This window comes from Macrotis lagotis, chromosome 4, assembly GCF_037893015.1.
Source record: "Macrotis lagotis isolate mMagLag1 chromosome 4, bilby.v1.9.chrom.fasta, whole genome shotgun sequence".
Classification (NCBI taxonomy): Eukaryota; Metazoa; Chordata; class Mammalia; order Peramelemorphia; family Peramelidae; genus Macrotis; species Macrotis lagotis.
Window position 1 is genome coordinate 218884528 of NC_133661.1, and position 4801 is coordinate 218889328.

Consider the following 4801-nt stretch of genomic DNA (forward strand, 5'->3'; position numbering starts at 1 on the left):
TTGACCATGTGCTAGGGCATAAAACCCTAATAATCAATTGCAGAAAGGCAGAAATAGTGAATACATCATTCTCAGATCATAATTCAATAAAAATCAAATACAGTGTTGATCCAGGGAGATATAGACCCAGAACTAATTGGAAACTGATTAACCTCATTTTAAAGAACGAATGGATCAAACAACAAATTATAGAAAGAATTAAATATTTTATCCTAGATAATGACAATAATGAAACAACATACCAAAACCTATGGGATTCACTCAAAGTGGATGTCAGGGGATATATTACATCTTTGAATGCTTAACAGAATGAATTAGAAAAAGAGGAAATAAAGGAACTAAATATGCAACTAAAAATTAGAGAAAGAACAAATTTAAACCCCCCAATGAAATACCAAATTATAAATACTGAAATTTAAAGGACAAATTAATAAAATTGAAAGCAAAGAATTATTGGATTAATAATTAAATGAAGAATTGGTTTTATGATAAAAAACAATAACATTGATAAATCTCTGATCAATTTGATTTAAAAAAGAGAGAAGAAAATCAAATTGCTATTATCATGAATAAAGAAGAACTCACCACCAATGAGGAGGAAATTAAAGTAATAAATTCAGAATTATTTTGCCCAATTCTATGCCAATAAATTTGACAATCTAGTGAAATGAAAGAATATTTACAAAAATATAAGTTGCCCAGGTTATGCGAAGAGGAGATTAAATACCTTAACACCCTGTCTCAGAAAAATAAATTCAACAAGCCATCACTGAACTCCCTAAGAAAAATCTGATGAATTCACACATCAATTCTACCAAACATTTTAGGAACAATGGGTTCCAATTCTATATAAACTCTTTGGAAATACAGGTGAAGATCGAACTCTTTCTATAACAACAATATGGTGCTGATACCTAAACCAGGGAGAGTTAAAACATAGAAAGAAAATTATAGACCTCTCTCCCTGATGAATGTAGATTCAAAAATCTTAAATAAAATCCTAGCAAAATGATTACAACAAGTTATCACTAAGATAATACATTATGAGCAAGAAGGATTAATCTCAGGTATGCAGGGTTGGTTAAATATTAGGAAAACTCTTAGTATAATTTATATTAACAAAAAACCTATCAGAAATTATATGATTATATCAATAGATGATGAAAAAAAGCTTTTGTCCAAATACAGTGCCCATTCCTACTAAAACACTAGTGAGTATAGGAATAAATGAACTTTTCCTTAGAATAATAAGCAGTATCTATCTGAAACCATCAGCAAGCATTATATTCAATGGGGAGAGACTAGAGGCATTCCCAGTAAGATCAGGGGTGAAACAAGGATGTCCATTATCACAATTACTGTTCAGTATCATATTAGAAATGTTAGCTTCAGCAATGAGTAAAAAAATTGAAGGAATTATAATTGGAAAGGAAGAGTCAAAACTTTCTCTTTGCAGATGACATGATGTTATGCCTAGAGAATCCCAAGGAATCAGTCACAAAACTACTGTAAACAATTAACACATTTAGCAAAGTTGTAGGATATAAAATAAACCCTTATAAATCTTCAACTTTTCTATATATGACTAGTAAACACAGCATGGAGAGCTAGAAAGAGAAATCTGATTCAAAGTAACCTCAGACAACATAAAATACCTGGAAGTCTATTTGCCAAGGCAGACTCAGAAACTTTTTGAAAACAATTACAAAACTCTTCTCACACAAATTAAATCAGATTTAAATAATTGGACAAACATCAACTGCTCATGGATAGATCAAGCTGATAAAATAAAAATTACTATTCTACCAAAACTAAACTACTTATTTGGTACCCTACCACTAAAAATTCCCCCCCAAAATTTTAATGAGTTAGAAAAAATGTTGTATGTAAATTCATATGGAAAAATGAAAAGTCAAGAATTTCTAGGGATTCAATGAAAAAAGGGCAAAAGAAGGTGGCTTAGCCCTACCAGATCTAAAATTATATTATAAAGCATCAGTCATAAAAACTGTCTGGTAATGGCTAAGAAATAGAGTGGTGGACCAGTGGAATAGACTAGGTGCAATAGCAGGAAACGATTGTAGTGATCTGGTTTTTGATAAACCCAAAGAATCCAGCTATTGGGGTAAAAACTCTCTCTTCATTAAAAACTGCTGGGAAAATTGGAAGTTAGTATGGAAGAAACTTAGATGTGACCAACACCTCATACCCTATAACCTAGATAAAATCCAAATGCATACAGGATTTAGACATATAAAACAATATTATAAGCAAACTGGAAGATCAAGGAGTAGTTTACATGTCAGATCTATGGGAAGGGAAGCAGTTTATGCCTAAGAAAGAGATGGAGAACATCACTAAAAACAAACATCACTAAAAATATCACTAAAAACAAAAAAAATGATTTTGATTACATTGAATTAAAAGGCTTTTGCACAGACAAAACCACTGTAACCAAGATCAAAAGAAATGTAGTAAAGTGGGAAACAATCTTTACAACTTTGTTTTTCTGCCAAAGACTCATTTCCAAAATATACAGGGAATTGAGTCAAATTTTTAAAAAAAAGCCATTCCCTGATTGACAAATGGTCAAAGGATGTGCAAAGGCAATTTACAGCTGCAGAGATCAAAGCGATCCATCACATGAAAAATTGCTCTAAATCATTACTAATTAGATAAATGCAAATTAAAACATCTCTAAGGTACCATCCCACACCTCTCAGACTGGCTAATATAACCAGAAAGGATAATGCTCATTGTTGGAATGGTTGTAGGAAATCTGGGACACTAATATATTGTTGGTGGAGTTGTGAACTTATCCAACCTTTCTGTAGAGGAATCTGGAATTATGCCCAAAGGACAACAAAAATGTGCACACACTTTGATCCAGCAATACCACTACTGTGTCTATACCATGAAGAAATTATGAAAAAGGATAAAAACATCACTTGTACAAAAATATTCATAGCAGCCCTGTTTGTGGTGGCAAAGAATTGGAAATTAAGTAAATGTCCTTCAATTGGGGAATGGCTTAACAAACTGTAGTATATGTATGTTGTGGAACCCTATTGTTCTATTAGAAACCAGGAGGGATGGGAATGTGGAGAAGCCTGGAAAGAGTTGCATGAACTGATGCTGAGTGAAATGAACAGAACCAGAAAAACATTGTACTCCCTAACAGTAAAATGGGAGTGATGATCAACCTTGATGGACTTGCTCATCCTTCAGTGCAACAACCAGGGACCATTTTGGGCTATCTTCAATTGAGAATACCATCTGTATCCATAGAAAGAATTGTGGAGTTTGAATAAAGACCGAAGATTATTACCTTCAATTTAGAAAAAAAAAAATTTTATTATGCAATTTTGTGATATCTTATACTTTGTTTTTCTTCCTTAAGGATATGAATTCTCTTATCACATTCAACTGAGATCAATGTATACCATGGAAACAATGCAAAAACAACAGACTCCCTGCTGTGGGGCGTGAGGGGAGGGAAGCAAGTATGAGGGAAAATTATAAAACTGAAAGTTAATAAAATCTTTCTAAAGGAAAAAAAAATAAATCCCTGATGCAAGAGATTGAAATAGGAAGTCCTTTTAAAATAATTATATTCAATACAAAAAATTGTAGTCTACCTGCCAAGTCAAATCCATGAACTATAGGAACACAATTAAAAATCCTTTTTAGAAATTTTTCTCATTTTTCTTTTATTTTTCATAATACTTTATTTTCCCCAATTACATGTCAAGACAATTTTCAGCAGTCATTTTTTACAAAATTTCACATTCAAAAATTTTCTCCCTCCCTCTCCTCACTTCTTCCTAAAAATAGTAGGCAATTTGATATGTTATGTATATGCTATAATGCAAGCCATAATTCCATATTAACTACATTTGTGAAAGAAAAAGAAATGGATTGAGGAAAAATAAAACACAAAAAGAATAAAGTGAAAGAAGTCTACTTCATTCTCTACTCAGAATCCATCAATTCTTTATCTCTATGTGGATAGCATTTTTCTTCCTGGATCTTTTGTACTTGACTTAGATCATTGTGTTGCTTAAAAGAGCTGGGTCATTCACAGATGGGCATTATACAATGTTCCTGGTAGACCAACTTTTTCTAGTCCTGCTCATTTCACTTTACATCAGTTCAAACAAGTCTTTACAGGTTTTTCTGAAATCTGCTTGTTCATAATTTCTTCTTGAAAAATAGTATTCCATCATTATTACATACCACAATTTGTTCAACCATTCCCTAATTGATGAGCATTTTATTAATTTTTGAAATTTTTGCACATGTAGGTTCTTTCCCCTTTTTTATGATTTCTTGCATTTAATTGTCATAACCCTAGATCAAAGGAAACATACACAGTTTGTTTATGTTTTCCAAATTGCTTTCTGGAATGATTGAATCAGTTCACAGTTCCACCAACAATGCATTTGTTTTCCAATTTAGCTGTATCCTCTCCATTATTTATCATTTTCCTTTGTGATATTAAGCAATCTGATCATTGTGAGCTGTACACTATAGATACTGTCATTTGCATTTCTTTAATTAAAAATTAGTTATAGCAATTCTTCAAAGGCTTATAAAAGCTGATTTCTTCCTCTGAAAACTGCTTGATCATATTCTTTGATCAAATGGAAATGAAATTTATTCTCTTAAATTTGGCCTAGTTCTTTACATATTTTTAGAAATGAAGCCTTTATCAAAGACATTTATTATTTCCCAACTTTCTGCTTATATTCTTTTTCTTTTTTCCTTGACACATATAGTTATCAACATTCATTTTTGTAAG